The following is an 11,882-nucleotide window of genomic DNA, read 5'->3' on the forward strand; positions in this document are numbered from 1 at the left end:
GAGAAAGACCTATTCCATCAAATGCTATCCTCCGCCTAGTGACAACGGCTCACCAAACCCTCGTAGGTCATGTCATCGCCAACCGCCACACGATCATGGATCTCAGGGTTAAGGCCCTGAAGGAATAGATTATACTTCATCTCAGAGCTGTCGGCAATCTCAGGGCAATAAGACAACATATCAAAGAACTTCTGCTGATACTCGTCAATAGACATGGCTCCCTGTCATAGACTCAGTAGCTCTCCCGCCTTCGAGTGACGGAGTGCAGGAGGAAAATACAGCTTCTGAAAAGCTGTGCGGAACTCGGCCCAGGTGGCCACTCCTCTCGCAGTAACAAAGGGTGCAGAAGTAAATCTCCACCACCTACGGGCTCGCCCATCAAGAAGGTAACCCAGTGTCTCCATCTTCTGCTCCTCAGTGCAGTGGAAAGTCTGGAAAGTCGTCTCCATGCGGTCTAACCAGTTCTCCACATCCTCTGGAGTCTCGCCTCCAACCAAGGGCTTAGGACCCATCTGCAAGAAGCGGCGCACACTAAAACGATCCTCATCATGACGACGATGATGACGCTCCCGACGACGCTCATGGTCATCGTCTCCCCAACATCCACCTCCACTACCATAGCTACTCTGATCATCGTAGTTCGCCATCTACAAAAGTACCTCACGGTTATCTTATGCAGAATCTAAATTCCCAAGAATACTATGCATGCTCTGATACCATAAATGTAGTGACCCTTACTGAGATCACCTACTAAACAGAACTTAGGCATGCAATTAACTTAATCAAATCAGTAATCAGAATAAAACTGCGGAAACCATAAACATTATATAATCCCAAGTAAAGGAATCTATAAATACCCAAATATTATGCAACCAGATCGAACAGTGTATAAACCCAATACAACAGAATAAAAGCCTAGACGAAGCTCCAGCTGGCCAACCACTGCCTAGCCCCTCTTGGATCCACCTGCCTCGTCCAATCGCAAACCTGCCCCATGGAATAGGGTGTCCAGAAACACAGAGTACGAGACGTGAGCATAAAACGCTCAGCACGAGAGTATGAGAATACATGCATGCAAGTGAACTCCCTACAGACTCGAGGTCAAAGATCAGATAGCAAAGACAGACCGGGCCCTGGTATGTAGCACGCTGTGCCGTCGCTTCAGGAGGTGACTCACATACCGAAAATACCAATGGATACGCGGGACCCAAATCGATGGAAGTCCATCCACTAACAGGAAAGGGTAAACCCTATTAACAGACATCTCAATAGAGATAGCTCAAGATGTAAATGTATGCAGCATAAAATCATGGCATATAAATCATGCAGTCACATAATACATGCATACTCAGTCAGGATATCTCGAATAGTACTTTCGTACCTTAAACACTAGGCGCGCTCTACCAGCTCTAGGTCTACGCCTATAATCTGCACTACACTGCCAACTGATACTAATTTCATTATAGAGCTCTAAAAGCCTTAACTAGGCTATTGCATACTCCTAAATATTTTTAGGAAGCAAAAGCTATACCTTCGTCCATCGTTAGCCCTTTGCTGTCGGTTGCCTCAAAACTAGGCCACAACTCCGCTACGACGCCTGGATCGCTATGCCACTTCAGGATTCCCAACGGGACGCCTAGAACTCCCTAGATCTGAGTTAGAAGGCTAAGGAATCAAGAGAGAAGAGATGAAAGGTGTGCTCAAATGTGAGCCTCTGCACCCCTATTTATAGACAACGAACGTTGCGTCCGTTCCTCCATCGTTGCGTCCGTTTTGCCTGACAAACGTTGCGTCCATTCACCATCGTTTCTTCCGATGGTTCCAATGTCACATCAAGTACGTAAGCAGTGACGCATTTCTGATGGCACGAACATTGCATCCGTTCCTAGAACGTTGTTTCTGTTCTGCCTGACCCTCCGGACCATTTCTGATCATTTTGGGTCTAATCCCGGGCTCCTTTAATCCATTAAAAGTCTCCTTAACCATGTTTATTGGATTAAATAGCAGTTAATCACTAAAACTGGGTTCGGGCTACTACATAAAATGTAATATATAAGCATGCATACTCGCTGGATATCTCACTCAGTACTTACCTCGACCACTTGTCTGTGTGTACAGGTGCCTATAGTCCATTAATTCAAGACAATTGAAAACCATATCACTATAACTTATATAAAAGTCTTATCAAAGCTAATAGATAGTCTCACTAGCTACTAGGGATCTTGGACTATACTTGGCGTCCGTCGTTAGTGCACTGATGTTGAAGGCCACAGCTCCGCTACAAATCCCGTAAAACCTTGCTAGTGCCAGACCCTCGAGTATATGACTAGAAACACTCATATATACTGATTATTGATTAAAAAACACACATCAAAACACACACTATTTTGAGAGTTTATCGGCCTATTTATAAATGGAGTTCGAAAGGTCCAAACCCTAGATCGGATGGTCCAATCTTGCATGTGCACCACGTCTTAAGAAACTTATATTCAAAAGCTCCGAACTTGACTTTGGAAGGTCCGATCACGTTCAGAGTCTTCGATTTGTCAAGTCAGAAGTTCCGATCTAACATGCATCTCACGTGTCCATAACCATTTGGCATCTCACTATGCATGTGGTTCGGAAGATCTGATCTTTCCTTCAGAAGGTTCGAACATGCCACTTGTCAACATCCTTGTGACAGAACACTACGGTACATGTTTTTGAATAGAGATCGGAAGGTCTGATCTTACTCTATGCTTCTGAACCACTTCAGATGGATCCAAACTACTCTGGTCTTCGGACTTTTACGACTATTTTTGGTCATCCCAAAGTTGATTTTACACTTGGTTTTAACATAATAAGACCTCTTAAATCATGTTTTACCATTTTAAAATGTTTAGCTATTTAATTACATAAAACAAAGTTCGGTTTACTAAATTCTCCCCATCTTTAAAAGATTTCATCCTTGAAATCAGGTCTGGATCATACATAAGAATGTAACCACATTTACTTCTTGGAACTAAAATTCAACTTCAAAAATATTGTTGATACTTTGTATGCATATGGCTCTTCTGCTGCCAACTAACTTATTCGGTGATTCTATGTTTCCACTGAACTAAAACAAGATAATAGTCCTATTCTAAAGTACTTGAACTTCCAGAACTAAAATAGGAATCATCCCTGGCACGTTAATCAATTTGTACCTCGGACAGGTTTAAAATATGAAACTCACCTGCTTCATATTGTCTCGGCACAGTCACGTGGAATCGTGGAAACTGGACATATGCAACTGCAACTGTAATCTATCTATATTATTTCCAACCTTTCCAGAATCAAATCTCAGATTTCACCTTCCTTAGAATTCAAAATTTCATAATCCCTTGAAACGGAGATAATTTTGACACTTACTCCCCTGGCTCAAACTGTAAGGGTATGAGTTTGATTGTCACATAGGTGACATGTCTATTCTGTGCAATCTTAATTCATTTCTTGATATAACCGACTATATCATTGCCCGTACAATGCTTCAAAAGCTACTATCCCAGTACTACAATGATAGCTATTGTTGTACGTGAATTTAATCAATGGTAGGTGATTTGACCACGCTGGTTCACAAATCAAACATATATTGTAGTACCTAAAATCCAATCTACTAAATCGCATGCATTAAATTTAATAAATATTATGATTATTATTTTTAAGTTTATCTGTTTTTATTCTTTATTTGAATTATGCGTTAATAAAATATTTTATTGTTTATTCAAATGATTTTTATTATATTAACTATTTAATTAATGTTTTTAATTATTTAAGTTTATTTTTCAAAATGATTTTTATTGTGCAACTTAATTGTTTTAATATTTTAAAATTTGAAGTTTGCTTATTTAAATGATTTTAATTGTTTAGTCTATTCATTTAAATGATTTTAACTGTTTAGCTTATTTGTTTAATTATTGTTGAGTGCCTAAATTATTTATTTTAAATAACCTAAGTTTAGCAATTAGTCATTTTAAATTATTTTAAATGCCTAGATTAATTATTTAAATGCTTTTTAATTGTCCAAATCATTTTAAAGGTTTTATTTCCGCTTGTGTATTTATTTAATTTTCTTTTAAACATTAGTCTAGTTTGTTTAAATTATTTTAATCGCTCTGTTTATTTTTTAAATATTTTATTTATCGCTACGATATCAAAATATTTAAAGTGTTGATTTTTAATTCCTAAGTTGCTAAGTTTGGTCTAGCATTTTTTAAAAGTGTGTATCACTTTTTCCTAAAATGCATACACCCACATTTCTTTTAGATTCACCTATACATGCACACTCAACCTTATCCTTAAACTTAGATTAAACCCTAGCCCCAAACTATCACTCATTTCATGCCTCAAACACACACCGCACGACACCAAGAGAAATCCCCTGCTTCGTCTTCTTCGATCCGCCGACTCCTTTTCTTCATAAAGCTCTTCCATCCTCATTTCTTCTCCGGTAAATCATTCCTAGGCAAGCTGGTCGTGATTCTTGAGCTCGATTTAAGCTCCCTCCAGCTCGAGCTGTTCATTTTTGTTTCTTCGATTTTTTTCGGCTTTGGGCTCTTATTTCTTTCGATTTTCTTTAGATAGGCAAGGATATGGTTCTTCCTTCTTACAACATGTAGTTTAGCATATTTTTATGTGTTGCATACCATGAAATTTTTGAAATGTATGTATATATATGCCTCGATGTTTTTCCCATTTAGCCGAGATTTCCTTTTTCTGCATTCATGCTTGGAAAACCATGTTATTCGATGAGTTTCTAATGTATTTGAGATTGATTTGTGAATGCATTGAAGATATGCTAGCTTCAAAAATTTCCAAAAATTTTATGCCTTGAGTGTTTCGAGATCTTTTCCAGAATTTTTGCTAGCATGATGGTTAGAATTGTTTTTCAGATTTTTACTTGGCTTGAGGTTCGAATAAATTACAGATTTATATATATCATGTTGGGTTCAAAATTTCCAGAAATGTGTCTAATATGTGGGTCGAAATTTTTATGTTTGTGGTATTGATTTGGATGGTGGTTGAGGAGATACCATGGGTGATATGTAGTTCACATGGTAGCGTTAGGATGGGTTGTAGTTAGCTTGCGAGTTGGCTTTGAGGAACCTTCGAATGGCTAGAGTTTAGGGGCTCGGTTTTGGTTGCCATGTTGAGCTGGGATTGGGCTGTTATGGGGTGAGTTTTAAGGGGGTTTTGGGTGAGCTTAAATGCTGATTATGATACTAGGATAGTGGCTGGAGTTTGGAAACAAATACCTAAGTTTTTGGTTGAGTATGATAGCGAGGCATGAGCAGAATTTTGGGAAATGGTTGGGCTGTCCGGATGCTGGTTTAAAAACAAGTATTAAACTCGATTTGTGGTTAAGGGCTTGAGTTTGGTAGTGGTTTAGGATGTTAGGAATACGTCGTTCCAAGCGGGAATCAATTTGGTTAAAGTCTTGGTCGAGTTTTATGCTTTTGAATAAATAGGTACAGAATTCTAGGCTCATGAGCTTGCTGCCTGGAATTTGGAAATTTTAGCTTGGTCTAGCGATGATGGGTGCATTGATAATGGCTTTTATTCTTATTTATAATTGTGTGGAAGTTTTGGTTTCAAGCGGAATCCTCTTTGGATAAGAATTGAATGAGTTATAGGTTTTAAGGGCGAACCGCTCGTAGTGCCATAAGTGCTAATGATGGTTTAGAATTCTCATCCTTGGTTGCTTCCTAAATCACCATCCTAGTCATCCATATTTTGAGTCTTTTGCATGATTATTAAGTAAAAATTTACATGTACGTCATATTTACATATGCATGCAAAGTCCATGAATCAAGAATGAAAGAAAATACTTTTTTTTTGAACGAAGTGAGATGATTGTGACTACAGTAAAATTCATGTGTTTGGACAGGCTGGGAGACGTCTTAGGTTCCCTTACCAAAATTCATGTGTATGGATGGGCTGGGAGAAATCTTAGCTTCCCATACCACCCATAGGGCAAGACGAGTTGGGTGTTATCTTGGCTTCCTTGCGGCATAGTGCACTGCAGCCATGATCAAGATCGAAATCACAGAGTCACAATTCAAGGATCTAAGTTCACAGTTACAATTCAAATCATTTATGACGATGTTTCAGTACAGATTATTCAGTTACAGTGATTATGTTAGACTTAGCCATGCATATGTTACATTCATGTTCTTTTTCTGTTTAAAAATCTTAGTTTAAAGTTAATGGCATAATAGTACTTTTAGTATCAGCTATTTTTAATCTGCGTGTGCTTGTATTTATGTAGTACTCGTTATCCCCCCCCCCCCCCCAATATTCTTGCTGAGTCATTTAGACTCACTACACTTATTGTTTTTAGGTGAGTAGTATTTCTTTGAGAACAAGGGGCAAGACTATCAAGTGGACTGCGATGCAGGCACGACACATCCCTCCGACCTATGCTAGTCTTCCGCAAAAGTTTTATTTTAACACTTTAAAGTCTTTTATTTTGTTTATTGGATAAATTTAATTGTAAAGATTTATAGAATTATTTGTTGGCATGTAAATATGTAATTTCTTAATCTTTTGAAGTTCGAAATGTCGAATCTTTTCTCCGGTTCTCGTTCCTTTCTTGGTCTATTTTATTTAGTGATGTTTGCATTTTAAATTTGCTGTCTGTGACAGGTGGGTTGTTCTATAAACAAATAGGTCATGCCGAAAATTTTAGGAAAAAAATCCGTATTTTATTTATTTTAATTTAAAGTAGAGTTAGGGTCGTTTCATATATTCATTCATCATGGCTCCTAGAGTGTTAGAGGTCCTTACCGACTGTCTGCCGGTCACTAGGTAATCTACAGTACTCAGGCTCAGAGAAAATATCGAAAGAATGTTGAGAACTGTCTTAACACCTCGAAAGAAATATCTTTCACTAATGATACTGGCTAACATGCCAATAAATTATACCTATTCATTAAAGTACAAACAACAAGGCAATCAAACATGTAACCCTAATTACACTCACTACGAGTCCTATAGAATCACAATTTATTGAGTTCAAAGCAAAATAATCACAAATCCCATTGTCGTAATTTCTCATTCCACTTAAGAATCTGTAAATTTTTTGAGAACTCTCCAGAGTAACTATGCTCCATTTTGTCTTGCTGGTATATTTCTAAATACCAAATTTCATACTTCAACGTATCATCTTCTAGTGCTAACACTTGCCCAGATAAACACAAAGATCAAATACTGATGGAGCAAAATAGCTATATCATTTTCATTGGCTAACCATGCAAACTTTGAGTATTAGAATCAGTCATCCGAGCACGTTGAATCCAAGTATATAGAAATGAATCAGACAATCAGATAGCAAAAATAATGTCTTCCATTCTCTCCTGTATTTAATGTGAATACCTAGAAACTCCACATGCATGCATGACCACTTCATCTAAATAATTGCACTACAAAAGACAAATCAATTCGACTTTTAAGGCTTAATTTGAATAGGAATGAAGAGCATTCGTAACCCCCACATTCACCATTTTGATTATTCATTATGAGGCTATTAATGGACCATAAAGTCAAGGTTAATGACAACACTTTTTCAGCCATGAAACCCCCATCATAAAGAGTCATTATGACCATGAATAAGGACGTTTATGACCACTTAATGGGCTATAAATGTGTGTCCCTTCATATGCCCAAAGACCACTATATGGCATATCAACTTTGAAGGAAAATGACACACCAAAACACTCCACACCTTCAAGTTTTCGAGTAAGAGTAGCTTGTGCAAGTAAGTAGTCGAGCAAAGAGTGTTGTCTTGAAGTATTTTCCGAATCAAGCCAAATTTCACGGAAGTACTACCAGGCTTGAAGTAGAAATTCTGTCCATATAATTTACTCACATTCTCATAGGATTCAAGTAAGTGGGCTTATGTTTCTGAAGCAATTTTTCGTCCTATGTTTCGTTTCTTATCCTTTCTTTTCGTTTTGTATTTTATGAAGGTAGACTTTTGCATGTATATTTCTTGATATAAAGCTTGCACACTTATAATTCTTCATAAGTGGGTTACTATTTATGTTTTTCAAATGTTGATGTTCCTGTTTCTGAAAATCCGATCGTACACCGATTATTTCGTGTCTTTGATAAGTACCAGATTTTCGTGTCCTTTGAGCTGTATATGTTTTCTTTGAATGATTCGAAACGACACTGTTATGATTTGATTTTGAAGTGGAAAGAAAATATGATACGTTATATGGCCCCTACACGGTGGGTATAAAACCGTTATTTGGTCCCTACACGGTGGCTATAAAACCGTTATTTGGCCCCTATATGGTGGGTATAAAACCGTTATATGGCCCCTACACGGTGGGTATAAAACCGTTACATGGCCCTTACACGGTGGGTATAAAACCGATATATGGCCCCCTTCGATGGGTATAAAACCGAAACAATGGCCCCGCCCCTTAGATGAGTAACATATATGGGACAGAAAAACAAACCATGAATAATGAAATGAAGTTTCAGTGCCTTCTGTATGATGGCCTTATGCTTTTCTTGATATGATTCCTCGAACTATTTCGAATTTTGTTGGTCTAATGTTTCGATTCTTGTTGTGACATATTTTGCAACATGTCACTTTTGAACTCAAATTATATCTATATTTCGATATTCTCTTTTATGAATGTCCCCTACTTGCTGAGTGTTTCCCAAAACGCTCATCTCTTACTCCCCTCCCCAAATAAGAATGAATATCAAGTGGACAAGGTTGAAAAAGACATGTTTTGGGGCTGGTGAAGAAGTTTCAAGTAAAGAAGACCTCTAAAATTGTCTTTAATCTAGTTTCCTTTATATTATCGCTTCCGCACTCATGTTTCATATTGTAAGGACAAATTCTTTTTTATGAAATAGACTTGTTTTGTCAAGAATTGTGCTACGAGGCTTGTTGTTTCAATGTTAAATTGTTAAACAATGCCGATGTCAACTATGAAAGAGTGGGTGCCCGGTTAGCCAACTTGTGGCTAAGGGCTTTTATGACTCTATGTAAAACAATATTTTGTTTAATATAATTTACACTTTTATAATGGCATTGACTTTATCTTTCTTCATATTGTTATATTATGATATACTATTGTTGTTTTGATAAAGACCTTGAATATACTATAGTGTATGTAAGATGTGGTAGCACATGAGGATGACTATCATGAAACACATCTTATAGTCACTGTATATTCTAAACAGTTCCTAGTCAATTGAGCCGTCCGCAAATAAGGATAAGGATCGCTCGAGATTGAGACTAGCATTTGCGATGCCGAGTACCACGTTTCATTGGTATGGAACATAGAGATGTTCAAAGCATGCAAATGGATATTCATATGATGAATGATCGAACTACCCTATTCGGACTTTCCAAGTGGTTATCACTTATCGAGTGGATAAAGTCCGCGGTTTTGGTTGTACACCATTAGTCCTTATTACTTGAAACATCATTGAGACTCTATATGCTAGTACTGTACTTTGACTCATTTACCGACTCTATTGGGGTCATCAGGTGTCGGGATTGGGTACAGTTACGACACATATAGGAGTCGATGCTTTGTTGTCAAGGATTCACCACATACTTGCGAGTGTAGATATCCTATGCGATCTGAGGAGATATTAGTGTGACGAATCTCTGGCCAGAGTACATGATGTGTTTTAGGTTACTTGGTGTTCCTAGTAACACATGCGATGTCACTAATAGATCTCCAAGATGTTATGCATAGTTATCGAATCTCGAACGACTCTCGATGCACCAATGGTTGTTGATTCGATCGGGATATTTGGTTGAAGGGACCGTACTGTACGCTAACCAAAATCTACTGGTTCTTGCAGGCACTATCAGTAATACCTAGGGAATCATGGGGCGATGTTGCTAGGCGCTCTTACCATGATTCGATGGGTAAGTCGGAAATTGTTGTTCCGAGTCACAAGGAGTTGTGAGCCCACGGCTAGCTGTATTCTTGAACCATTGAGGGTTACACAAGTAATGGATTACTAAAACCCCGTAGAGATAGTTAAATTTAAAGAGTTAAATTTAATGAAAGAGAAGTTGGACTTCTTAACTAAAGGGAGTGGGATTTCCTAAAATGACATAGAGATGGGCATTTTTGGAAATCACTGAATTCGAATTCAGAAAAATTATCTTGACTCTAAAAGATGCAGAAATGATTTCTGTGCACATTGGTGAAATCAGTTTATCAATCGGAGTCACGATGAATTTTATATTAATTTCTATAACAACAGGCTTGGCTTGTTGGGCTTAAGTTATGGATTGTGGGCTTTAAGGAGTTAGAGTCCTGATACAATTATAACTAGAAATTATCTATAAATAGAGGTGTTGGGTTCGAAAATCACACACATTGTATATTGCAATTTTCGAAAATACACTCTAGAATTTTCAAGGGGATTTTCGAAATCCTCTGTCCCTTTTGGAGAAAATTCGACTTGTGATTTTTGTGAAAAATTACAAATCGAATTAACAGATCATATCTGTTTATTCTCTACGTAAAACTTCTGATTGATTTCTAGTGCATTCAATCAGAGGGTTTCTGTTTTTCATTCGTGGACCTAATTCCGGAGTTAGATCGTGACTGTCATCGGTTCCCGGGATTTACAAGAAGAGCAGATTAAATTCCGTTGGTGTCCATAATCTCGCTTCGAGATTTTAAGGTAAAATATTTAATAGTGATTATTTGTTTTACTTACACAATTTAATCGTAAAGTTTTGATACCCAGATATGGAATCGTTCCATATTAATAAAATAAATTTTTAAACTTCCGCTGCACCGGGTATCAATTCTAATTGATCTGAACACAGTTTTACAACAGTGGTATCAGAGCCAGGTTGCTCAGATCAAACGATTAAATTAATCGATTGTACAAAATTTTTAAGCCTCGGTTTTTGAAACAAAACGAAAATTTAAAATTGAATTTTAATGGGCAAATCGGGCAGCGAGCGTAGTTGCCCAAGGGCAGCGATTGGATCGTTGCCCATGGGCAGCGAACGTCGCTGCCCAAGGAGCAGCGACGGGCTGCCCGGGATTGTCCCGGGCAGCCCGGAAAATTATTTTAATTTTTAATTAAAATTTAATTTTTTGAAATTCTAGTTTTTTATCCGATCGAAAATTGTTTTTGATTGGTTCACGAGGCATCGGATCGAATTGTTCGAGTCCGAAAATTTTAAAATTGATTTTTGGATAAATTTGAATTTTTGGAAAATTCATAAATTTTATCCGTTAAATTAAATTTTATAAAATTAATTATTTTGTTACAATTGATGATAAGATATGATCTTATGGATGGATAAGATAAAATGTGATTTTATCTTTTAAATTATGATGCCTTTGCATGTTTATCCAATTATTTAATTATTGAATTAATTAATGGATAAAGGATGATCGATTGCCATGACCAATGTTTTAGGTGTATGTTAGGTGATTTACATTTGTCTTATTGTTGTTGGTGTTTATTACTGGGCTTGGTTTATAGCCCAATATGATTATCATATGTAATAAAAGTGGGCCTGGTTTATGGCCCGTTCCCACCCCTAAAAATGTATCCCATATTTGTCATCGAAATTTATTGTAAATTTATTAGACTTAGTGGGAGACAAAGATTTGAAGAAATGGTGGGCCCAGCAGACAATAAAGACCGAAAAAATGTAAATTGGAAGTTCAATGTAATAGGATTGCATTGCATACTTGCATATCACCTAGGATTGGACTTAGACTCGTGATTGGCAACCACGGGTCGATTAGTTAATGGGATCGATCATCCTTAAATAATATATGATATTATTGATGTATGAATGTTTAGACTAAATTGTATGAATCCCGCAAGCATACATAAATTGCATGATG

This window comes from Henckelia pumila, chromosome 2 (genome assembly GCF_033568475.1).
Source record: "Henckelia pumila isolate YLH828 chromosome 2, ASM3356847v2, whole genome shotgun sequence".
Taxonomy (NCBI): domain Eukaryota; kingdom Viridiplantae; phylum Streptophyta; class Magnoliopsida; order Lamiales; family Gesneriaceae; genus Henckelia; species Henckelia pumila.